The sequence below is a fragment of the Vulpes lagopus genome, chromosome X, assembly GCF_018345385.1.
Source record: "Vulpes lagopus strain Blue_001 chromosome X, ASM1834538v1, whole genome shotgun sequence".
Classification (NCBI taxonomy): Eukaryota; Metazoa; Chordata; class Mammalia; order Carnivora; family Canidae; genus Vulpes; species Vulpes lagopus.
The window spans coordinates 39,339,004-39,366,475 of record NC_054848.1 but is presented as its reverse complement, the minus strand read 5'-3'; the positions used below and the strand labels follow the sequence as shown (position 1 = coordinate 39,366,475).

At 39.2% G+C, this 27,472-nt stretch overlaps 1 pseudogene; it reads right to left on the bottom strand.

The window, feature by feature from the left end:
• Positions 1–1,586: 1,586 nt before the first annotated feature.
• LOC121482492 lies at positions 1,587–2,681 on the bottom strand (annotated as a pseudogene).
• Between the last annotated feature and the right edge of the window lie 24,791 nt (positions 2,682–27,472).

The window sequence follows — 27,472 nt, the reverse complement described above, 5'->3', positions numbered from 1 at the left end:
TGAAGCTTCAGTTTTATGACCCTTGGCTCATTTTCCTTCCTCTCTCCGCAAGGTAATCAGCATCGTGAATTTAGAATTTATCATTAGCAGCAAGCTTTAGCTAAATTATTACATTTGTATACATCCCTAGAACATACAGAGTATTACTTTGGGGGTTTTGAACTTTATGTAAAGGGGACCAAACCACATGAATCTTTGTGAAATTTGCTTTTGTCACTCAGTATTATGTTATAAAACACAATGTGAAGGCACCCTGAGGACTTTATTTGAGCTTCTAGGTTGATATTTCATCTAGCAAACTTGATGAATCTTTATCTGTTTTAATAATTTATCTGTAGCTCCTCTTGAATTTTCTATGTAGACTATCACACAATCTTCAAACAAAGACAGGTTGTCTCTTCCTAATCCAATTTAAATACGCTTTGTTTTTCTTCACTTTTCGCATTGGATAGGACCTCCAGCATAATGTGGGGCAGAAGCACTTATCGATGTTTATGGAGACTCTGACTTTATGATGGTGTGTCAAAAGTGTCACAATTAAATATGTTTGCTCTAGATTTTGGATGGATATATTTGTTTGAGTTTTATCAACTACTTTCTCTGCTCCAGTGAAATGATCATATGACTATGTTCCTTAGTAGTGTGATATATGACAGGAGTAGATTTTTTGATAATCAATTATCATTTCATTTGGCCGACGTCTTGAAATGTTCCTGAGATCTTTTTGGCAATCAGGTATGGTAAAATGACAGACATGAGACCACTGCTTTTGAAATAAGAGTTTATTACAATTGTTCCTAAGAAGAGAGGGTTTTGTCGCATCTTGCGGGGCCACAGAGGGAAGTACCAGTGTCAATCAGGAGGCAGAAGGAGTGGGGAGGAAATATGGGTGCCAGCCTTTATTGTGGTTTTCATGGGAAGGAATGGGCAAGGCAAGGTAAATATTTTAGGATTGGTGAGTTTGAATAATTTTAGCAGGTTACAGAGAAGGTCCCCAGTCATCCTGTACCTGACCCTGGGATGATTTAGGGCAGGGGGAATATTGGCTTGATGTGTGAGAGGGTAAAAGAGGTGATTGGTCTGTGAATTTGTTGGTTTGCATATGAAAGACTTGCTGGCAAGCAAATTGTTTACTATTTCTAGAAATTAGCTAGCCCTGGAAGAGGAAGTCTCTCTAAGATTAGCAAGGTTCCAAGATGTCAAAACATATAAATACAGAAAAAATTTTAAATATGACTAATACAGTTGAGATGTTTTTAATTTTGTTTCATTTTTAGTACTGTTGAATTTGATATGAGAACATTTGCACCATGAGATAGGCCTAGGATTTTCTTCTCTTATATTTTCCTTCATAAATTGTGTGTGTGCATGTTTGATTGAGGCTTTACGGGGGATCAGGCGGGACTGGGACAAGGACCATGTTAGGGGAGCAGGGCCTGCATACCAGGCCAATACTGGTCCTTAGGGAAATGTTGGGGAGCTTAGGCCTGAGCTCTACAGGTGAGGAGTCCAGTTGGGCACCTCAAAGTAGAGGCAACCATAAAAGGAAGAATGGTCTAGTTGACATTAGTGCAAGAGCGATAACGTCAATGGGGACAGACTTTGCCGAAGAGAAGTTGAGTGTTGTAGAGCTTTAAAAGGCCTACATGAACAAGTATTTGGGGGAGTAATAGGGGCCTAAGAGGGCTTGAATTGAGGAAGAAGGGAAAGAAAAGAAGGAGAAATTAATAAGAAGGGTGATTCTGGAGTGCCGGGAGGTCCACCTTTTCTCCAGAGCCCCAGTGGAGCAGTATTGGTGCAGTACTAGCTTCTTGCTCCTCTCTCCTGATTTTTTGTAAAGATTTTATTTATTTATTCATGAGAGATACACAGAGAGAGGCAGAGACATAAGCAGAGGGAGAAGCAGGCTCGCTACGGGGAGCCTGATATGGGACTCGATCCCAGGACCCCAGGATCACGCCCTGAGTTGAAGGCAGATAGATGTTCAACCACTGAGCTACCTGGGCATCCATCTTCTCTCCTCTCTCCTGGTCTTAACAGGGCCCTACTTGTTGCCCATGGCAGTCCTGAACATAGGCCTGAGAGGAGGCAGCTGGGCTTTATGTAGGCAGAGATCTTCTTCAGGCCAGAGGGTGATGAAGTCTTTCATGTTTCTTGCATTCAGGCACTTGGGCTCAAATACATGGTGCAGGTCAAGGATGCCATAAGCAAGGAGATCTGCAATGGTGATCTTGTCCCCCACAAATGGTGACCTCTTCCCTAGAAACTGTCTGTGAGACCTTCATCTTTTTAGGGAGCCCCCCAAGGACTCATGCTTCGTTTCTTGAAGTCAGGGTTGTAGCAAACACTGGCCAGCTGATTGGAGGTGTCTGTAACCTAGTTCTTCAAATTGTCAACATGAATCTTCTCTCCTGTTTCTCCTCATAGATTGTGCTTGTGAGCAATGCAGTGAAGGGTGGCATTGCTCTGGGTGATCTTGTGAACTTTATTAATGAAGTAGGGCAGACTGAGAAAGTCGAGGCTCAACGTGAATGTTTCATTCAGCCACTGGCTTCTGTCATACTTGGAGTATCCCCATCACATATTTCTTCTCCTCATAGCTTTGAGTCTGTGTGGTCCAGAAGCAGGTGGATGGTATAAGCCAGCCCATGGATGCCCCAGGGAGCCAAGGTCATGGCCATCATTCAGCTTTCTGTGGGCTCAGGGTGTAACCTCAGAGGAGCTGGGCTGGAACTTTATCCTTCCAATTTTTCTTTAAGTTAGAAATTACATCCAAATAAAAAGTTTAGGAAGGAAGGAATCCCAAGAGTCAAAAATTAAAGGGAAACCTACTAACTATATAGGCAGTAGTGCTTTGGCTACCCTAAAAGCATTACTACATTAGTAAATAAAAGACTTGCATATTTTAACCACTTGGAGAGGCACCAAGATTTAAGGCCCTTGTGAGGCAAAGAGATGGAATTAAGATCCCTGAATAAAACATAGGCTGTCAAAACTGTGCACTCTGTTCAGAAGTATAGACAGGATATAAATCCTCCAGCAAAGGTTAATGTCTGGATTTGGGATTTGGGTGAAAAGAAGGTCTCCCTTGAGAATTGAAAACTGCAGGCTACCCTCACAGGGTACAAATTTACCTGCCTGTGTGGTAGACATTACTTATGCTCTCCAATACATAGTTTTCCTTTCCTTCCTAGGCACCTAAAAGACTGTACTTCCTCATCCCCCTGCAGCTGTGTGGTGCCACATGACTACCTTTTGCCCACGGTCACTTCTGGGCTGAGGAAGTCAAAAGCCCGTTCACCATCTTTGAGCTTTCTTCTCCTGCTGTAGAGACCCAGGAGCCATAACAACATCATAAAATAGAAACAGCCTGGATCCACCTGAATCTCTGCTTGGGGAGAGCTGCTCTTGAGGAGATACCCAGCTTGAAGCAGATTTTGTATGGGCAAGAAACAAACATTTGTTGTCTTAAGCAACAGAAATTTCAAGATTAAATTAATTGCTCGCCTGCTTTCTCTCTCTACACACACACACACACACACACACACACACACACACAAAATCTATGAAGGAAAATATAAGAAAAGGAAATCCTAAACATCTCATGAAGTAAAATCCAGCAGTGAACTTAAGACAAAACAAAACAAAAATTAAAACATCTAGGCTTTATCCTAGAAATGCAATGATAATTCATTATCAGAAAATATATTAATGTGATGTTAGATTTATAATAAGAAATATATATTTGGTCTTCATCCTGGGCACAGAGCTCCTAAAACACTTGGAATTTCCTGTGGTAAGAGCAATAAAGATGTCTTTTGTTATGTTAATGAGGTGACTTTTGGACCGCACCTAATGGTAGAGCTGCTCACCAGTAGAACCAGCCATGTGATTAGAGATTAGAAGTTTCAATCCTATCTCCTTCATTTCTGGGGTGGGGAGAGGGTCTGAAGATTGAGTTCAATCACCAATGGACAATGATTTAATCAACCATACCTGGTTAATAAAGCCTCCATACAGACCCCAAAAGACAGGATTTGGAAAGCTTCCAGATTGGCAAACACATGCAGATGTGGGGAGAGTGGTGGACCCAGAGAGGGCATGGAAGCTCTGCACCCTTTCCCATAGTTTGCCCTGGGCATCTCTTCTATCCATCTGTTCCTGAGTTATAGTTATGTCCTTTTATAATAAACCATTAATCTAGTGAATAAATGGGTTTCCAGAGTTCTGTGAACCACTGAAGAAAATTTATCAAACCCAAGGAGGGAGCTGTGGGAATCTCCTGATTTAGAACCAATTGGTAAGAAGCACAGGTGACAATCTGGACTTGTGACTGACATCTGAAGTGTGGGGGTGGGGGTCAGGAGGATAGTCTTGTGGGACTAAACTCTTAACCTGTGAGATCTGATGCTATCTCCAGGTAGACAGTGTCAGAACTGAGTGGTAGGACACCCAGCTAGTGTCTGGAGAATTGCTTCATGCTGTGGAGAAACCTATGCACACATACATTGGAAATCTGGTGATCAGGTCCCATTTAGTCATATACCGCACTAATAAATGAGATACTCTAACTTATCACTGAGTGATCCAAGAAAGTCCTGAGAAACCAGTATAAGAGTGGAAAAATGTGATGCCTGGATGGCTCAGTGGTTGAGCATCTGCCTTCGGCTCAGGGCATGATCCTGGGGTCCTGGAATCAAGTCCTGCATTCAGCTCCCTGTGAGGAGCCTGCTTCTCTCTTTGCCTGTGTTTCTGCCTTTCTCTCTGTGTCTCTCATGAATAAATAAAATAAAATATTTTTTAAAAAGTGGAAAAATGGGGATCCCTGGGTGGCGCAGCGGTTTGGCGCCTGCCTTTGGCCCAGGGCGCGATCCTGGAGACCCGGGATCGAATCCCACGTCGGGCTCCCGGTGCATGGAGCCTGCTTCTCCCTCTGCCTGTGTCTCTGCCTCTCTCTCTATCTCTCTGTGACTATCATAAATAAATAAAAATTAAAAAAAAAATTTTCAAACCTCTTTAAAAAAATAAATAAATAAAAATAAAAAGTGGAAAAATGACCTCAAATTGATTATATTTCAAGAGGCCTAGAAGAGAAAATTCAAGATCCCATAGAAGGGACCCATTCTCAAAATGGGCCACCTAGGATTTCCACACATAAATATTCCCTCCCCTTCCACTAAGCATGATCTTAACAATAAAAAAAAATGTGTATATGCAATCAATACCTAAAACCAGCCACCATGAATGAAAATTAACATAAAAGAAAACATGAATACTACTCTCTTGAACTTCATATAATGGAATTATATTTGAACTAAAAATATTAAGTTTAAATAAAATAACAAATAAAATAACAAATTGCAAATCATGAGGAGGAAAATGCTATTAACAAGAAAACAAAGATTTGAAAATAAAATCTTCAGAAAAAAATGAAATACCATTTTTGAAATCACCAACTCAATGTACATGCTAAAACACACTACACATAGCTGAACTAGAAGAGTGGTTTAGAACAATTACCAAAATGGTGTGCAAATGGAAAGAAAATAAAATATACAGGAGCACAGTTAAGAGACCTTGAAACTAGAAGAAACACATTTACTACAGTTGTAATAGAAGTTTAAGGAGAAAATACAAAGCTATTTGAAAAGATAATGACAGTGAGGATCATACTAAATCTCAAGCTGGAGAAATACAAATAAATCCAAAAAACACATCCAGACACATCATAGTGAAACTGCTGTAAAAAACTCATGAGAGGCACACAGAGAGGCAGAGACATAGGCAGAGACAGCAGCAGACTCCCTGCAGGGATCCCGATGTGAGGCTTGATCCCAGGACCCTGGGATCATGACCTGAGCTGAAGTCAGATGCTCAAGCACTGAGCCACCCAGGTGCCCCATACCTTCATTTCAATCTCCATGTAACCTCCAGAATAATCTCACTCTGTGCTTCTCAAACTACCTATGGTATGTATGTATGTATGTATGTATGTAATCACACCTGAAGGATCAGTGTGATTATTTTTCCCCTAAATCAATGGCCTACCAATACTTTGTCAAAGTCAACTGATCACTCATTTGGATGTGGCAGCACTTTCAAATTGCTATAAAAGCTTTCAAATACTTAATCTCAATTTATGTATTTACTGCAGACTGATAACAAATAGTTCTTGAACCAGCAACCATAGGTGGACCACAATTTGAGTAGTACTGATCTAGTTAAAATTCAATTCTGAAAATTCCACTTAAAATTATGTAATCGGTCTCCATGACCTACAAGAAAACTTCCAAATTCCAAATAATATGGTATACAAGGTCCTTTGTGATCTGTCTCTCCAGTATTATCTCCTATCTTTGTCTACTACAAACTTTATACCCAGGGCTTGCAGTTTCTTAATCAGTAAGAATCACTGAAAAAGGTGAAGAAACGCACTCTAAGCTGAGATTCCTAGAGCAAATCCCAAAGCCAGACTGCAGAAAGGAAAGTCACCAAGTAAGCTACTATTTCCTCTACATCAGGAAGCTTCTAGCTCCAGAACCATATAGCCACTGATATAATTTTAAAAAGCTGCTACAATCAGAACAATCATCATTATCAGTGCCACCACAGAACTACACCATACCTGCTAGGATCTACACTATGAAAACTGACATCCCACACCCTGCCTCTCAACACCCATGATGCTAGTTACTTGACATTGGGACCTCCGTTAATGCTGCTGTAGAAAAACTCTGTCTTCCGTTTCTTACGTGAATGCACCTACCTGATTCGTTTAACCTTCTATAATGTGCATAACCAGTTGCAGCGGAGTCTCTGGAAAGTAGATTTAAATTTTCTAACCCCCACACCAGAGAAGAAGACACTGAATCCATGTTTTTCATAATCCATTAGTGGTTTATAAAATTGATGTAAGGTGTCATGACTCATTTTTTTTAATGAAATGGAATGGGTTGGGATAGACTAGAAAATATCATAGTACACATTCAGGGTTACTAACATTTCATGAAAATTTTGCTTTAGTTATATAAGTCTAGAGAATGTAATATGGAAATGCACTGGGATACTATATAAAATGCATTTATTACTGTAAGTTCCAGTCCAAAAAGTTTTATTTCTTATTTTATTTTATTTTTTAAGAGAGTGAGAGAGAGAGAGAGAGAAAGTACGGTTTGGGGCAGAGGGAGAGGGAGAGAGAATCCTCAAGCAGACTCTCCACAGAGCACAGAGCTTGATATGGGGCTTGATCTCACGATCCTGAGATCATGACCTGAGCCAAAACCAAGAGTCAGATGGTCAGCCAACTAAGCCATCCAAATGCCTTTAAAAAGCTTCAAATGCATTATACTAGTGCCATAATTCTCAAACTTTAGCCTGCATCAGAATCCCCAGGTGGATTTATTAAAGCACAAAGGTTGTGTCCCATCCCAAATTTCTGATTCACATATGGTGTGAGGCCTGAGAATTTACATTTCAAACAAGTTTTCAGGTGATGTTGATACTGTTGGTCCAAGGAACATTCTTTGAGAACTGCTCTAGAACAGTGGTTCTTAACATTGGGCACATGTTAGAATCATCTGTGCAGCTCTTAGAAGTCCTGATGCCAGGCCACACTCCAGATCAATTACATGAGGTTCTCTGGGGTGAGACTGGGTCCTCAGTTTTTTAAAGCTCCACCCATGATCTCAATGTGAAGCCAAGAACAAGAACCACTGCTCTAGAAGAATAATGGAATAGATGTTGAGCATCTATCTACAAATTTTTTACCTTATTTATCTAAATCCATCATTCTTTAAGTTATCACCTTCAGGAACTGTTTTAGAACCTCTTGATCTCTAGACTCATGCTCCTTTCACTGGCAAATAGCTTCATACACTGAAACAAATGCTGGATTTGAAATCAGAAAACTACCCTTTGAGAGCTGACTCTCTTTCTTACCAGGTATGTGACCTTGGGCAAGATCATTAGGCTCTGTTTCTTCACCCACATAATGCGGGAGATAGTAAAACATCTTGTCAACCTCACAGGATGGGCACGATAATATAATATAGGTAAAAAAACAACTTTATGAATGATGAAGCCAGTGTGCCAAAGTTCAGGGTGGAGCATCAAGACATGAAGGAAGATATTTTGATTGGTGTCCGATGTTTAAGGCTTCTCTGTGTTTGAATATTATCCTGAAGTTTGGACAATAAGCTGTGCAGTGGAAATTTTTCAAGAAGGAATTGATATGAATCATTTGTGCTATTTTTCAAACAATAACTCTGGTGACCAAGTTTCTTTAATGGGAAACAGAAAGAAAGCCCAGAAAGCCATTCTGAGGTTGTCATACAAGAGCAATTAAGAGAGGAAGAGGGTCTGAACTGCAGCGTTGGAAAATCGGACAGAAATTGTGGCTCTACTTTAAGACATCTCTTGGCAGAATAAATGGACTTAGGTGAAGCAATTAATAGAGAAGAAAATTCACTTGGATTGTGCTCGCATGTGATACTAAAATATTCAGACTTTTAAAATAGAATTTCACCCATGAGCTATATATATAGCTACCTCATTACTTGGTTAGATATTCAAATAAGGTACTGGATATTTTGGTATTATTTCATTTTTAAAAGTTTTTATTTAAATTCCAGTTAGTTAACAGGGTGCCTGGGTGGCTCAGTCAGTTAAGTGTCTACCTTTGGCCCAGGTCATGATCCCAGGGTCCTGGGATTGAGTCCCACATTGGGCTCCCTGCTCAGCAAGGAGTCTGTTTGTCCCTCTCTCTCTGTACCTCCCTGCCCCATACTGTCTCTCTCAAATAAATAAAATCTTTTAAAAATAAATAAATAAATAAATTCCAGTTAGTTAACATACAGTGTAATATTAGTTTCAGATGTACAATATGATGATTCACCATTTTCATACAACACCCAGTGCTCATCAGAACAAGTGCACTCCCTAAATCCCCATATTTTGGTATTATTTTAGATTTATTATAGATCAGTTTAAGTAAGTTAATTGATGCTTTCAGTCTGGTCAGAATTTGATTAATTGCCGTATACAGTTTCACTTCTTTCACAAAAATAAAGTAATGCTGCTCTTTACTTATGATGAAGAAAGACATACTGGTAACTTGATGTTAGCAAAACATCACAAACATAAAAGGAGCCAAATCTGGTATTTTTACCACAAGTCTGAGTACAATGAGGCACACAAACTGATCACAAAATAAGACTAACAAACCTCTTCCAAGAACCAGAGCCTGGGGAATACTGCATACTGTGCGCCTCTTGGATAGTTATCATACATACTAGCATGTTAAAGGCTCCAGGAAGTCACACACAAAGAAACACGTTCTGTTCTGCTTAAAGCAGCATTTCCTATCCTTATAAGACTATGAAAGATTTTATTATTTTTATTTATTCATAACATCTATTACATTCTGTAAAAACAGGGAAAGGTATAGTATACTTTGGGTTATTAAGTTTAGAAAAAGTCTCCCAACTTTTAAATAATACACCTACAAGCACAATTGTACTTATATATTACTTATATTTTGCATATGTTATACAATCACTATTGTGCTTAGGTATTACATACATTGTACAACATACATGAAACAGAAATTTAGGATGGTGCAATATGAAATAGTCTTAAAATTTCTTTTTATTGTTGCATAAAAATTCTATATTAATCTCAGACAAAGTAGGGCCGCCTGGATGGTTTTGGGAGCCATACAATCTTTATCACAACTATTCTGCCATCAGAGCACAGGGAGACCTGGGTGACTCAGGGATTGAGCATTTGCCTTTGGCTCAGGTCGTGATCCCAGGGTCCTGGGATTGAGTCTCCCATTGGGCTCACCACCGGGAGCCTGCTTCTCCCTGTGCCTATGTGTGTTTCTCATGAATAAATAAATAAAATCTTTAAAATATATATATCAGACAAAATAGGTTCAAAAGCAAAAAAGTTATCAGGGATAAAAAGTGACATTACATAATGTAAAAAGGTCAATTCACTAATAAGACATAAGTGTTCTATGTGTGTATGCACCAAACAACTGAGCTTCAAAATACATGAAGTAAAATCTGATAGAATTGAAAGGAGAAATGGATAAATTTACAATTACAGATGGAGATTTTTCAACACTCTTCTCTTAGTACTTGATAGAACAAGTATGCAGAAATTCAGCAAGGATATAAAAGAACTGAACAAAATTATCAATCACAAGGACCTAATTGACATTTATAGAAAACTTCACTTAATGGCAAAATGTTCATCTTCTCAAGTGCATTTGGAATGTTCACTAATATACACTACATCCTGGGTAATAAGACAAACCTTAACAAATTTAAAGGAATTAAAGTGATGCAAAGTATGTTCCACAATAATAATGGAATTAAACTTAGAAGTTAATTACAGAAAGACATCTTGAAAATTCCCAAGCTCTTAGAAATTAAACAAAACACTTCTGAAAAATCCATGGGTCAAAAAGGAAGCACCAAGACAGATAAGAAAATATTTTGAGCTGAAATAAAAGCGAAAATTCAGCGTAACAAAATTTGTGAGATGCAGAGCCAACACACCAATTAAAACACAATTGCCAGATTGAATTTAAAAAAAAAAACAAGCCACACCCATATGTTATCCACAATTATCTATAATTAGGGAGAAATGTATAGCATTAAATGCTTGTATTGGTAAAGAAGAGAGGACTCCAATCAGTAATCTAGGCTTCAATATTAAGAAACTGGAAAATAAAAAGAAGAAGAAAAATAAGTTCGAAAGCTCTTTTGGCCTTGGGATACCCAGCGAACCTGTGTGTGGTAAAAGAAATTTTTAAGGTCACTCATTTTATTTCAGTATATAGTTTCAGTGTGTAGTTTCTACTTTACAAGAAAATATAACCTTCCAGTCAAATCCACTTAACCAGGCTCATGTAAACTTCAATACCCTGGAATAGAACCAACAAATAGTGAGAGGACCTCTGTCAACCTGTCTACATTTTATGGAATACAAGCTTTCTCTCAGGAAACCATGGATACCGGGTACATGACACACAACAGGCTTCTATGCAGATGGGCTGAGTGAGGCCTTCAGTGTTAGTCTGAGTATTAACTGCTGATAAAGCTTAATTTCTTTCTTGTTTTTTTTAAAGGAAAAAGTCCTAATATTTTCTTCCTATACCCAAATGGATCTTTCACATACTCCAACCCAGAAACTTCTAGACTAGAGAACAAAGGGGTAAAAGGACCTAGTTATGAAGCAATTTCATCTCTGAAGTGATCCCATGGAATTCACCCACAGCAGACAGAGTATACTGACCCCAAAGTGAAGCTATGTAAGAAATACCTATTTCTGAGGCTGAAATAATCCTTTGGAGAACACACTGCATTTTGTTAAGTTGTCAACCCGTGGGTTTCTATTTCTCCTTATATGTTGTGCTGTGACTATCTTCTAAATACCACATTCCACTGTCAGCTTGATATTTAAAACCAGTTGGCCACACTCCACTGCCATCCATTATGTTGCATTGTTTTACAAGAAATATGACTTCTTTCACAGCAGACATGTTGATCCCAAGAAAACAGTTTTTCACATTTTACTGTATGGATTTCTAAAATATATTTATCCTAGACATAAAAGATATAAACTTGAAGTGATTGAACTTACTTAAACAGTTAATTGATTTATACATGCTGCTCCTTTCTCTCGAGATGAATTTTTTTTTAATATTTTTAAATAAAGTTTAAAACCCCATCTTTGTTGGCTCAGATGCTTGCAGGGGAGTTGGCTCATAATGCTTTCTCATTTGGGATCATCTTCTGTTGCTAAGAGATTTGCATATGCTTAGGATGACTTAGGATCATTGGTGCAAAATATACTCAGAAATTCATCCATAAGTGACATTTTTATACAAAGAGTCTTGGTCAGGTAGACTTTCAAAGAGAAGCAATCTTTCTTTTCCTTTGACAACAGTGGAAGTGCAAGCTTGAAATTTAAGTATAATTCATCACTACCATGGTCCATTTGATTCAGCATTCAGGATGCTATCACCTCTGTTAGAACCTGAATTATCCTACTAAATTCCAAATATTTCCCCTAATATTTGAAAAGAATGAAAAAGAAAGTGCAAATACTTAACAATCGCACATATTTACACATGCTTAGTATACTAGTTATCTATTGCTGCATAATAAAATGCCACATACATTTGTAGTTAAAAAAAAACACATTTATTATCTCATAGTTTCCTTGGATTAGGAATCTGAGCATGGTTTAGCTGGATTTTGTGCTTCAGGGTGTCCTATGAGGCTGCAATTAAGGTGTCAGCCAGGGCTGGAGTCACATCTGAAAGCTCAACTAGGGAAGGATCTACTTCCAAGATCACTGCATGATTGTGGACAGAATTCAGCTCCTTTTGGATAACTGGGCTGAGAATTCCAGTTCTTTGATGGCTGTTAGCCAGAGGACACCCTTAGTTCCTTGCCATGTGGACCTCCTAAACAAGGCAGCTTGTTTCATCATCTTAAGCAAAGAAGAGAGTCTGGATAGCAAGATAGCATGGCAACAATCTCTTAGAATGTAATCAAAGAAGTGACATCTCATAGTTGAGATAGTCCATTGAAGCAAGTTACTCAAGGGAAGGGGATTACACAGGGCTGTGAATGCCAAGAGATAGGAATATTTAGGAGCTATCTTAGAAGCTACCCAGCACACTGAGATACAAGATCCTATCTCCTTTCAGTTATGATGGCCACTTCCAGTCATCTCATTTCTTAATAACACATGGAGGACATGCATACAATAAAACAATCCTTTTTTGCTTATAAGTAATAATGTATCAGTGAATTCAGCCAGATTCAAGTCAAAAAAAGATTGACAGGTAAGAGATTTAGACCAATGTTTTTATTTTTTAACTCCTGATATCAGGAGAGATTTTTCTTTCTTGATTTATAACCTCTACCACGAGTAGAGTCTGAATATATTTTTTCCTCAAATTTAAAGCAACAGGGCACCTGGGTGGCTCAGTGGTTGAACGTCTGCATTTGGCTCAGGTCATGATCCGGGGGTCCTGGGATTGAGTCTCTCATCAGGCTCTCCGCGGGGAGCCTGCTTCTCCCTCTGCCTGTGTCCCTGCCTCTCTCTCTCTCTGTGACTATCATAAATAAATAAAAAATTAAAAAAAATAAAAAAAAAAGAAAATCATAAATCATAGCAAAACTGAATTGCTGTGGGGGGGATTCTGAGGGAAGGGTGTGGTTGCAATAAGAGAAGAAAGATGGAAGCATAATGATTTAGGGTCTCAAATTAACTAACTATGGCCATTGGTAAAAATTAGGTGTCCCAAAGAGTTCTATAAGGGGCTGGTGTAGTTTCTGCATCATGACACATCCTTTCTGACAATTAGATATTCTCTGTTGTTGGATCCCATGGCCAGTACTACCTGTAGACCTGGGCACCAAGGGCCCCTCACCTAGAAGGAAGCCCACACTTGAAAGTTTAGAAGACCCTGCTTTAGATTTCCTCCAGTAGTGCCCTCCACATAAAGCAAGTAATCCATAGAACCAGGGAAATGTGCTCACTCAAACCCCACAGCCCCTCTTCTAGGTCAAGTTTAGGATGCCAAAATTCTCTACCCAAAGGGATCCAAGCCACTTCCAGGGCCCACACAGGCCTGTTTCCAGGTCCATCCTCTTGAGAGCAGACTGTGCTAAGGAATGGCTGATGAACTGGGTGAATGGGGTACAGGACTCAATGGAATACAGTTAGAGCTGCCCAGGGCCTCTCGTAGTTCAAAACAAAGCCAGAGGTGGAAGGAAAGGGAGGTGGAAGCTATGGCTGGGGTCTTCATTGACACTCTTGCTTCAAGCCCTACAAATATTAGGGGCAGGCCTCCCTTTGCAATTGCAGTATTCCTGCTCAATGAGCCCATGTGTGGAGTCCATTTTTATACATATTCTAGTAAAATTACTTGTGACTTCCTCATCATTCGCACACTTAGGAATTATCAGATAACATGGCATTTCTAAGATTTATCTCCTGCCCTCACATTTTGCAAGGATGTATGGGAGACACACTCCTGTACATGGCCTTTTCAATTATATATATCACAGTCAAGAAGACATTTTTAAAGACCTCTGAAGAAACAATCCGTGTCACAACAGTGCACTTGCATCAATTTGCAGGGAGTCACTGAAAAAGCAAACAGACTGCCTCAGCCAATAGCCTACATCATGATGACAGGAAATGTCCCGGCTCTGCCCACTGAATGACATTCTTCTAGACCACATTCAATCTGAAAATTTAAAAATTGGGGTGGGGGCACCTGGGTGGCTCAGTGGTTGAGGGTCTGCCTTCAGCTCAGGTCATGATCCTGGGGTCCTGGGATCAAGTCCCCCATCGGGCTCCCACAGGGAGCCTGCTTCTCCCTCTGCCTATGTCTCTGCCTCTTTCTCTCTGTCTCTCATAAATAAAAATAATTTTTAAAAGTTTTTTAAAGATAGCTCTATGCTTTAAAAAAAAGAAAAGAAAAATTGGGGTGTCAAGAGGATAAAAAGCCATGTTGAGTCTGCAACCTTGGAAACCCAGAAGCAGTAGGCAGAGATTCCTTCCTTCAGGGAGGAAGATAGCCACTGACTTAGGAAAACAGAAATCACTCCTAAATAAAAAGTGACGGAGATTGATAAGAGAACATAAGAAATATTTTTTCTCCCTATTTTTATTGTATCATATCATATCATATCATATCATATCATATCATATCATATTGTATTTCACCGTAAGACTATTTAACATGAGATCTACCATGTTAACAAATTTTTAAGTGTGTAATACATTATTGTTGAAGACAGGTACAATGTTGTACAGAATATCTCTAGAACTTGTTCTTGCTTTATTGAAATGTTATGCTCATTTATTAGTAATTCCCATTTCTCCCTCTCTTCACCTCTGGCAACCACTACTCCACTCTTTGATTCTATGAATTTGACGATTTTAGATACTTTATATAAGTGGAATCACATAGTACTTGTCTATGACTGGCTAATTTCACTTAGCGTAATATCCTCAAGGTTTACCCATGTTGTCTCATATTGCAGAATTTCCTTCTTTTTGGGCAGCCCAGGTGGTTCAGCGGTTTAGCGCCGCCTGCAGCGCAGGGCCTGATCCTGGAGACCCGGGATCGAGTCCCACGTCGGGCTCCCTGCATGGATCCTGCTGCTCCCTCTGCCTGTGTCTCTGCCTCTCTCTCTCTGTGTCTCTCATGAATAAACAAATAAAATCTTTAAAAAAGAGTTTCCTTCTTTTTAAAGCCTGAGTAGTATTCCATTGTATATATGTACCACATTTTCTTTATCCATTCATTTGTCAATGGACACTTATGTTGTTTCTACCTCTTGCTATTGCGAATAGTACTGCAATGAATGTAGGAGTGCTGATGTCTCTTTGAAATCTTTATTTCAATTCTTTTGGATAAATACCCAGAAGTGGGAGTGCTGGATCATATGGTAGTCCTATTTTTAGTTTTTGGAGGAACCTCTATACAGTTACCTATAGTGGCTGCACTATTTTGCATTGCCACTAACATTGTGCAAGGGTTTCAATTTCTCCAAATCCTCACTACCAGTTAGCTGTTGTTTTTTAGATAATAGCCATCCTGATAGATGTGATGTGGTCTTTGTAGCTTTGATTTGCATTTCCCTAATGATGGTTACTTTGAGGATCTTTTCCTATATATGTTGGCCATATGTATGGGTGGGGTTATTTTTTTTTTCTTGAAAAATGTCTATTCAAGTCTTTAGCCCATTTGTAAATCAGGCTATTAGTTGTTTGTTTTGTTTTGTTTTGTTTTACTATGGAGTTGAAGTTCCTTGTATATTGTGCAGATTATCACAAATGGCTTGCAAATATTTTCTCCCATTCCATAGGTTACTTTTTCACTCTGTTGATTTTCTCTATTGCTATACGGAAGCTTTTTAGTTTGATATAGTCCCACTTGTTTATTTTTGTTTTTGTTGACTGTGAAGAAACATCTTAATATAAGTCAAGCTAATACCACTGGTCCACAGACCACCCTTTGAGAATCATTGTATTAAACACTCCAAATTCCCCAAATCCCACCTCAGATTCAGGGGATCAGAATCACAAGGGAGATGCCCAGAATCTGATCTTTTAACAAACATCCCTGATGATCATTCGTGTCTAAGTACACCATGCCTTTTATGTGCACTAAAATTCATGCTCTTTCCTTTTTAAGGAGCTCTTAAGACCTGACAAGAGCTCATTACTCATCTACACAATACTTTCAAAATTCTGATTATCTGATTTCCCAACACAGAGTAGATTAGAAGCTATCTACTTGTGATGTGGAAGCAGGTTTGTTTCTTTGTTCATTTGATTTTGGTTTTGAGCTATAATGTGAAACTTTGTTTGCAGAAAATAATTTGCTATAAAATGAGGTTATTATATTTTATTTAAATAACAAACTCCAAATCTAGTTTTTCCTTAACCTTCTAAGTTCAACCTACAAATCTATCTTATTATTCGATTTATGAATCTAGTAAAGTTTAATGATTACTCACACACATGCCTTTGACTGATGATTAGTCCCATTTAAATGAAATGTCCTTATAAATGGAACAATTCAATTTACTTTTTAAGCCCCTTAATATCTGACTAACAAAAAAAAACCTTCTCAGCACTTAATTTATTCCTATAAAAGTAATCAATTAAATTTAAAAGTATAGTGAATCTTAGAGTTCTCTTAAATGTCCAAACATGTCAGTATAATGCCCTTAAGACTAGGGACAAAGCCTTGAGAAATTCTTCCAGATGTATTTTAAAATTTGTAAAAGTTGTGTTGAAAAAGATGGAAAAATGCATGATCTGTCAAGTCCAAAGAATTTAAAACTAAAACATAAAGGTTTTTAAGTAACCTTAAAGATCCCATTTTGTGAAGGAGTAGCTTGAGGTTGTAGGATTCTGTGAGTGGATGGAGGAATTTGGTAAAAATTAGGTACAAACCAGGGACACAGGCTTTGTGATTGTGAAGATTAATTTTATGTGTCAACATGACTGGATCATGGAGGGCCCATATTTAGCTACCCATTATTTCTGGGTATGTCTGTGAGGGTGTTTCTGGATGAGATTAGCCCTTGAATCACTGAACTCAGTAAAGCAGATTTCCCTGCCCAATGAGAGTTGGCATCACTCAATGTTTTAAGGGCCTGAATAAAACAAAAGACAAAAGAGAGAAAACTGTCTCTTCACTGCCTGACTGATTGAGCCAGGACATTGGACTTCTACACTTAGACTGAGGCTTACACCATCAGTTCTGGTTCTTAGACCTTCAGATTTTGACTGAACTATACGACCAGCTTTCCTGGATTTTCAATTTGCAGATGGCAGATTGTGGGATTTCTCAACTTCCATAATTGTGTAAGCCAGTTCCTAATGCAGTGATCATCCCTTCTTTAAACTTTAGTGTATATATAGTACAAGACTCCGTGAGTATAAAAAGGGGGCTCAGCTTGACAGTTGGGATCAGGAAAAAAATTGCTTTGTCTGGCTGCTACTCCATCCCAGCTGATATCTCTGGATGCTATGTACCATCAACTCTCAAACAATATTTGGGATGGTATAATGGGGCAATTAACAAGCCCCCAAGGGATCCCTGGGTGGCGCAGCGGTTTGGCGCCTGCCTCTGGCCCAGGGCGCGATCCTGGAGACCTGGGATCGAATCCCACATCGGGCTTCCGGTGCATGGAGCCTGCTTCTCCCTCTGCCTATGTCTCTGCCTCTCTCTCTCTCACGGTGTGCCTATCATAAATAAATTAAAAAAAAAATTAGAAACTAAAAAAACTCCAATAACTGATCCTACAGAAATGAAGGTTTATGAGGTTCTGGCTGGCTCAGTCAGTAGAGCATATGACCCTTGATCTCAGAGTTGTGAGTTTAAGTCCCATATTAGGTGTAAATCTTACTTAAAAAGTAAATAAATAACAAGCCCCCAAACCTCAGTAGCTTAGGACAAGGCAAGTTTACTTCCCTCTCATGGAAAGTCCAATGCAGATGTTCCTGGACTATGGTTTTCCTCTAAGCAGAGACTTGGAGATTCAGGCACATTTAATCATGTGGGGCTGCCATCTTCAACACATGGCCTCCAAGGTTGCTATGGAACAAGGCAAGACAGAGCTTGGACAAAGCACAGCAGCTTTAACTCAATGATCTAAAGTGTCACAATACCTCGGCCACAATCTATCAGCAAGAATTGGTCACATGACCACTCCAGATGAAAGACTGCTGAGAACGTGGTCTAGCCATGTGCTAGAAAAAAAATGGATTTGGTGAGTGTCTGGCAACTCTCTGCCAGGGATGGCATAAGTGTTTCTTTAGAGGGTGTATTAGTTTTCCAAAGCTTCCATAACAAATTACCACAAACTGGGCGGCTTATAACAACAAAAATTTATCCTCTCACAATTCTGGAGGCCAGAAGTCTGAAATCAAGATGTTGGCAGGCCATGCTCCCTCTGAAGGCTCTAGGGTAGAATCTTTCTTTGCCTATTCCAGCTTTTGATGGTTGCCAGCAATCACTACCATTCCTTGGCTTTTAGCTACATCACTCCAATTACTGCCTCCATCTTTACTTGGCCATCTTTCCTCTGTTTGTTTATGTGTGTCTACAAATTTCCCTCTCCTTATAAGGACACCAGTCATCAGATTTAGGGCCCACTCAAACTCAGTATGACCTCATCTTAACTTGATTACATCTGCAAAGACTCTATTTCCAAATAAGATCACATTCACAGGTACCAAGGGTTAGGGTTTCAACATGTTCAACGTATTTTCTGTGTGTGTGGAGGGAGGGAGACACAAGTCAATCCACTAAAGATGGAATATTAGTTTTCTTTTTTTTTAATTTTTTAAAAATTTTTATTTATGATAGTCACACAGAGAGAGAGAGAGAGAGGCAGAGACATAGGCAGAGGGAGAAGCAGGCTCCATGCACCAGGAGCCTGATGTGGGACTCGATCCCGGGTCTCCAGGATTGCGCCCTGGGCCAAAGGCAGGCGCCAAACTGCTGCGCCACCCAGGGATCCCCGGAATATTAGTTTTCTATGACAGTTTCTGTGGACCATGAGTTCTGGCACAGGTCAGACCAGGGTCTTACCAGGCTGAAATCTAAGGCTGTGGTTCTCATGTAAAGCCCAGACTCCTTTGCTAAATTTACTGGTTGTCACAGCTGAATTCCTTGTGGTTGTAGGACTTAGGTCCCAGGTTGGCTTTTTGTTTTTGTTTTTGTTTTTGTTTTGGGGTTGTTTTTGTTTTTGTTTTTGCTGGAGTTGGCCAGGGGTCAGCTACATCTTCAAAGTCAGTAGAATATTTCTATGACGTTTTTACCTTCTTGCCTGGCTAAGTCAGACCCTATCAATACAAGAATGTCTGTTTTGATTAGCTCAAAGTCGATTGATTAGTAATCAAATCACAGCAATCTCATCATATTTCTAAGTTTCAGCCACACTGAAGGACAGGTGATTATACAAGGGTGTGAATCATTGGGGGTTATCTTAGAATTCTGCCTACCACGGAGGTAAGGTTCTTTTAATCACAGGAAGATTTAGAATTAAAGCATAAATCTTTAAGAGCTATACTTTTTAATTTTTTGTATTAAAGGATCTGTGCATATTTGGTGCCTCTGTACTTGAAATGTTCAAGAAAATTTGTCTAACTGGACTAATAAGCCAGATTGTAATTCCTACCTACATTATAATTGTACAGTGAATTTGGCCAGGTGCACTAAGTTGAAACATTTTAATATCTTCCATTTTAAGAGAACAGAGGCCTTATCTCAGTTACAAATCTGCCTGTGTTTTTTATATGATTGAGTTTTCTGAGTTCAAGGGCTGCCATTTTTGACTTCTTCCATCCGCTCAGGGAAATCTGTAATTCTCACTGAAGTTGTAGTTAATCCTCAGCCTTCATTAGATTCTTAGTTTTTAAAGCTGTCTTTATCCTAAAGTCTGGTATCTACTTCCTGGCTCTGTAAGGTAAATGTGTCATTCTGGAAGTAATTTCATAAGGCCCTAGCAAATAGCTAACCTAACCTGTATGGCTGTAAAATATTTTGCTTTATCATTTCCTGCTCAACATCACCAACTCCCAACAAACACTCAAAGATGCCAACTACAAAAATGATTTATAGGGCATCCCCAGTGGCATAGTGGTTTAGCGCCACCTGCAGCCCGGGGTGTGATCCTGGAGACCCGGGATCCAGTCCCACGTCGGGCTCCCTGCATAGAGCCTGCTTCTCCCTCTACCTGTGTCTCTGCCTGTCTCTCTCTCTCTCTCTTTCTCTGTGTGTCTCTATGAATAAATTATAAAAAAAATAATAAAAATTAAAAAATAAAATATCTTTAAAAAATGATTTATATTTAATTCTATATTATTAGAAACATAACTTAAATCAACAAGCAGCAAAGAAAGAAGGATCCACTGCCCATAGGCCCATCTACCTGTTGAGCATGGTAGCACATTTCCTTCCTCCAGCTACAACTTGGCTAATAACATTTCAGTGGTGGCAATTAATTAGAAGTTACTTATTGATACCAGGATGGAGACTAGAGTGAAGCTAGTGAGACATCCAGGTTTCAGAATGCAAGGTAGTGCTCACTCACACATACGCTGGAGAAGGTACTGAAACTTCTTCACAGTGAAAGCACAGGGTCTGCACCAAGAGTGTGTGCCACCTTACATTTTGCACCTGGTGCCTTGCTTTCTTCACCCTGGTCCTGGCCTTATTGGTACCTTAAAAGCCCACTGTTACAAAGACTTCAAAAGATCAAGAAAAGACTACCCTCCATCTTGCAGTGATAATTCCTGCTTTATCTGGCTTTCTTGCTAGGTGAGGCCATACATGAAGGATTCAACTTCTTTTGACTTGGTATTGCCTCCTCTCTCAGAGCAGCACCACCTGGCCAAACTTTCTCTGACCAATCTCATGTCTGCCATGGAAAATCCATTACAAAACTACCTAAAAATACCTTTGTAGCATATTCATTTTTATAAATATCAGAAAATTCAGATCTACAAAAAATGACATAAAAAATCACCTTTAATCCCACAACTCAGAAATAACTATCATTTACATTTCAAAGGATGACCTTTCCATCTTTTTATGCATACACTTTTTAAATAAAAGCATAGACTCAAGCTGTACATATTGATTTCAGTCTTTTTTTTTTTACTTCTCATTATATCGTAATTTTCCAATGAAAAATCTTCCATGACATTGTTTTAAAGGGTTACTTAATACTCCATTGTGTGATCTATATCAGGATTTACTTATTCAATCTCATATTGCTGGAAATTTAGAATGTTTCCAAGTTTTCTCCATTATAAATTTCACTATTATGAGAATGCCCAGGGTTAGACTTTTGTACTCATCTTGAATTATTTCCTTTGGATAGAGTTTTAATTATGGAAGCACACTTTGAAGAACAAATCTTTGAAGATTTTTGTACATGTTGTCAGCTTTCCCTCCAGAGAGTTTATACCAATTTTTATCTTGGTCCTTTGGCTACTAATATCTCAATTAAGAAAAATAGCAATAGTAGTCATTGTCGCCATCATTTATGGAGGGCTCAACTTCTTTTGACTTAACATACATTATCTCATAAAGTCTCCTTTATAAGACTTTAGTCTCCTAAAGTTAAGTGTTATTATCTCTATGTCATGGCTAATTTTACGTCAACTTGGATACACCATAGTATGTAGATATTTGGTCAAACATTATTCTGGATGTTTCTATGAAGGTGCTTTTGGATGACATTAATATTTCAACTGGTGGGCTTTGAGTAAGGCACATTGCCCTCCATAATGTGGGTAGGTCTCATCCAAACAGTGGAAGGCTTGAAGAAAACGAATACTGACTTCTTTTGAGCAAGAAGGAACTCTGGCAGCAGACATGTTTTGTACTTGAATTGTAGCTCTACTCTAGGTCTCCAGCCAGTTGGCCTGCTCTACTGATTTTGAACCTACTACATCTCCACAATTACATGAACCAGTGCCTTAAGATACATCTCTCTCTTCCTCTCTCTCTCTCTCTCTCTCTCTTTCTCTCTCTCTCTCTCATCTCTCCTCACATGATATATATCCATATCCATATTTTATTCACTCTATTTCTCTGGAGAACCCTAACACACTCTCTTTGGCAGATGAGAAATCAAAGACTTAGAGAGGCTGATGCTCCCAAGTTTACACAGATGGAAAACAGTAACATCACTATTCTAATCCAATTTATCTGACTCCACAACCCATGCTCTTAATTGTTGTATGAAAGAACTAGCCAAGATCGTCAGACTATGAGCCTATCATATTTAATACTCAGACATTCTCCATCACTGTGGAGAGGTCTGGGTAACTTCCCAACACCTGCCAACATCAGAGAATAATCCAAGAGCCCCTTCACAGTAGAATATCCTGAAGGGGCAAACTCAGTCACACCAGGGCAGCTTTCTGACCCATAGTCTCCCACCACCACAAGGAGAAGACCTTCTGATGAACTTATGTTGCAGTCTTTTGAAGGAGAAACCAGTGCCTTCAGTCAGTAGTGGTCATACTATTGCTTCTCTATTTTTCAGCTCCCAATGCAATGGGTTAGGTTCAGACATTCTCCCTATTTTTGTAATTTCAGGGTCACCTATATGATGAAGTTGAAGAGCACAACCTCTTGTGACAGTCTTATTTTGAATCAAAATGGGAAGTTAGCTGTGAGCAGAGACAAATAAATGAAGAAAACTAGCAGACTTTGCTTCTTGTCTCTTCTAATTCCAGCACCTAGGGAGTCACCCTGTCTGAAATGAAAACTTATGAATAAACCCCCTGAAAGGAACATTCTCCTGCCCCAATACTCTAATTTCTTGTAACTCAACAATATGCTGATATTAAATAAAGATGATGGACCTGAGCGAGCTGCTCTTGGACTGTCACTTTTTCTCACTAATTTTAGGAGAGCACCAGAGTCCCTTAGACATAGTTACTGAGGAATTCAAATTTTAACTACAAATTTTGTTATTACAATTGGCAGATGGGAAAGCTAGAACACTAATCTATTTCAGGAAATGAGGCTCCAGCTTTTGGTTTCATATAAGGGGTGCTGACTGCTACTTTTGGAATTCAGACTGCCACTCAGCTCTGCATCTAGTTCCATCATGTTGGTGTTCGGTTGGCAGGACAGTCTGGGAGTCATTCACAAGGATGAATGTGTATTACTTCATATAAAAAGGAAAGCCATGGAGACTACCTCAATTTAAGTCTTTCCTATGTGAAGGTAATGCAACTGTATGTAACCTAAAGATTGAAATATCCTCACCAGGGGCACCTGCATGGCTCAGTGGTTGAGCATCTGCCTTCGGCTCAGGTTGTGATCCCAGAGTCCTGAGATCAAGTCTTGCATCAGGTTCCCTGTGGGGAGCCTGCTTCTCCCTCTGCCTATGTCTCTGCCTCTCTCTGTGTGTCTCTCATTAATAAATAAATAAAATCTTAAAAAAAAAGAAATGTCTCCCCCTCAAGCCCAAGACCTAAAGGGATGACCCCTTCATGCCCAGGATACCTTTAATAGCTTTGGTGAAAGTGGTTCCAAGAATGTTCAGCTTCCCCCAATTCTGTCTCAGTCAAATAGATACAAGAAAAGCAAACACAGAATGGGAACTTTCAACAGCAGGAATAATAACCTCGACAAATCGGGCACAGAAGGAAGAAACCTCAACATAACAAAGGCCATATATGACAAACCCACATCTAAGATCAGACTCAATAATAAAGGGTTGAAAGTATTTTCCTCTAAGATCAAGAGCAATACAGGCATGTCCACTCTCATCACTTCTATTTAACATAGTGCTGGAAGTCCTAGCTAGAGTAATTAGGCAAAATGAAGAAATGAAGGCATTCAAATTGGAAAGGAAAGAGTAAAATTATCATTACTTGCAGATATGATATATATAGAAAACCCCGAAGATTCAACCAAAAAGTTTATTGTACCTAATTAATTGACCCAGTAAACTTGCAGGATATAAAATCAACATTCAGAAATAAGTTGCTTTTCAATACAGTGACAATGAAACATTTGAAAAAGAAATAAAGACAGCTATCCCATTTCACAATAGCATCAAAAACAACAACAACAAAAAAGTAGGAATAAATTTAACCCAGGAAGTAAAAGATCCATATAATGAAAACTACAAGACTTTGATGAAAGATATCCTATGTTCATGGAACAGAAGAATTAATATCACTAAAATGTCCACACTGCTCAAAGCCATATTTGAATCAATACAATGCATATAAAATAACCAGGGGCATTTTTCACAGAAACAGAAAAAAAAACAACCCTTAAATTGTATGGAAGAGCAAAAGACTCCAGAGAGCCAAGAGAAAGAAGAGCAAACCTGGAGGCATCACACTTTTCAAAGTATATTACAGATGATGAGGAAGGTGGCAGCAGAGTAGGAGGACCCTAGGGTTATCTCATTCCATGAAAACAACTAGATGACTATCAAACCATCCTAAATACCCCAGAAATTGACCTGAAGACTGACAGAACAAACTCCACAACTAAAGGAAGAGTAGAGGCCACACTGAAGAAGGTAGGAAGTGTGGAGAAATGGTGTAGGGGAGAAACAAATCACAGGCACTACAGAGAGGAAGGAGCCATAGTCACAGAAAAGGGGGAGAGAGACAAAAGCACACAGGAGAACTCAAAAGGAGAATGCTTCCTCAAAACCATCGGCTTGGAAAACAAAAGGTGCTGAATTTTGTGAATTTTTGCAACCAGCAGGGCTTAGATCCTGAGGTTTTAAAGGCCACCAGGATTGGCTGGGATAGAGCCCAGAGAGCAGTGCAGTGCTCCTGGAGAGAAGGCAGGCAAACAACACAGAGGCAGACAGTGTGGAAACAACTATCTAAAGAATGACTGGGGCACACAGGATGGAAATTATTCACTCTCCTCAGCGTGTTCCTGAGAGACATCATTCACAGAGACACCTCTCCTGGAATAAATGAACTGGCTGACAGACACCATTTCCTTCAACACAGAGCCACCTGCAGGAAGCAGTGCAGCACTGACACTAGCTGTTTAATTTGCATACACCAAGCCCCACATCCCTGTACTCTGGTGGGACTGCCCTTCTCAGTAATGGTTGCCTCAGTCCTGATGCAGTGGGCCCCTTCCCCAAAAGACCAGCACAAATCCCTGCCCCTACCACATTTACTGAGCAGAGAGTTCTGTAGGGCCTCAGTTGTGGTGGAAGTAGTGTCAGGTCTCATTTCACAAGCATACCAGAGCACACCTAGTTAAAATTTGCCACAATCGGGCAAGGGACCAAACATTGCCCATAGCAGGCAAGGAGAGTCTCTGCAGACAACTGGCCTGAAGGATAGAACAGCCAAAACACAACCATCAACACACACCAGAGACACTCCCCGAAGTACCAGGCCCTGGGCACTACATGACCTCTTCTTCACAAGGACATTACTATCAAGGAGCAGGAGACATGACTAACTTTTCTAACACATAGAAGAAAGCAGAGACTTATACAAAATGTGAAAACAGAGGAATTCATTCCAAGTGAAAGAACAAGATAAGGCCATGGCCAGAGATCTAAGGAAGATAGATATAAGTAACATGCCTGATGGAGACTTGAAAGCAATGATCATAAGGATATTCACTGGGCTTGAGAAAAGAATACAAGACATCAGTGAGACCCTTACCACAGAGATAAAAGAATTAAGAGACAATCAATCAGAGATAAAGAATACAACAAAGAGATTAGAAACAGGCTTGATGCAATGAACAGAAGGATGAAAGAAGAAGAGGAATGAATCAGAGACCTAGAAGACAAAATAATGGAAAATAATGAAGCTGAACAGAAGAGAGAAACAAGAATTATGAAACACAAGAATAGATTTAAGGAACTCAGTGACCTCATCAAATGTAATAACATTTGTATTATAGGAGTACAGGAGAAGAGAGAGAAAAGTGGACAGAAAATTTAATTGAAGAAATAATAGCTGAACACTTTGCTAGTCTGGGGAAAGAAACAGACATCCTGATCCAGGAGGCACAGAGAAATCCCATCAAAGTCAACAAAGTAGGCCAACACCAAGGCATATTGTAATTAAATTTGCAATATATGGCAATTAAAAAAAATTTTTTTAAAGCAAAACAAAAGATATCCTTAGCTTACAAAGGAAGACCCATAAGACTAGCTGTAGATTTCTCAACAGAAAGTTAGCAAGTTAGAAGGGAATGGCATGATATCTTGAAAGTGCTGAATGGGAAAAACCTGCAGCCAACAATACTCTATCCAAGAAGGCTATCATTTGGAATAGAAGGAGAGCTGGTTTCCCAGACAAGCAAATCTAAAGGAGTTTGTGACCACTAAACCAGCTCTGCAAGAAATACTAAAGGGGACTCTTTGAGTACAAAGGAGAGACCAAAAGTCACAAAGACAAGAAAGGACCAGAGAAAATCTCCAGAAACAATGACAAAATAAGCAATAAGATGGCACTAAATACACATCTATCAATAATTACTTTGAATGTAAAAGGGATAAATGCTTCAATCAAAAGATGTAGGATGTGAGAATGGATAAAAAAAAAAAAAAAAACAGGGCAGCCCTGGCGGCGCAGTGGTTTAGCACTGCCTGCAGCCCGGGGTGTGATCCTAGAGACCTGGATCGAGTCCCACGTCGGGCTTCCTGCACGGAGCCTGCTTCTTCCTCTGCCTGTGTCTCTTCCCCTCTCTCTCTGAATAAATAAATATTAAAAAAAAAAAAACAAGACGCATCTATATGCTGCCTACAAAAGATTCATTTTTGACCTAAGTACACCTGCAGGTTGAAAGTGAGGGGATGGAGAACCATCTATCATGCTAATGGACATCAAAAGAAAGCTGGAGTAGCTATACTTACATCAGACAAACCAGACTTTAAAACAAAGACTGTAACAAGAGATGAAGAAGGGCCCTAAATCATAATAAAGGGGATAATCCAACAAGAAGATCTAATAATTATAAATATTTATGCATCCAACATGGAAGCACCCAAATATATAAAACACTTAATAACAAACATAAAGGAACTGATTGATAATGATAAAATAATAGTCGGGGACTTTAACACTGCACTTACATCAATGGACAGGTGAACTAAACAGAAAATCAACAAGGAAACAATGCCTTTGAATGACACACTGGATCAGATGAATTTAACAGATATATTGAGAACATTCCATCCTTAAACAGCAGAAAACAAATTCTTTTCAAGTGCACATGGGACATTCTCCAGAATAGATCACATATGATATCACAGATCAGGCCTTGACAAATACAAAAAGATTGAAATCATACCATGCACCTATTCTGACCCAATGCTATGAAACCTAAGTCAACCACAAGAAAAAATCTGGAAAGAACACAAACATGGAGGTTAAACAA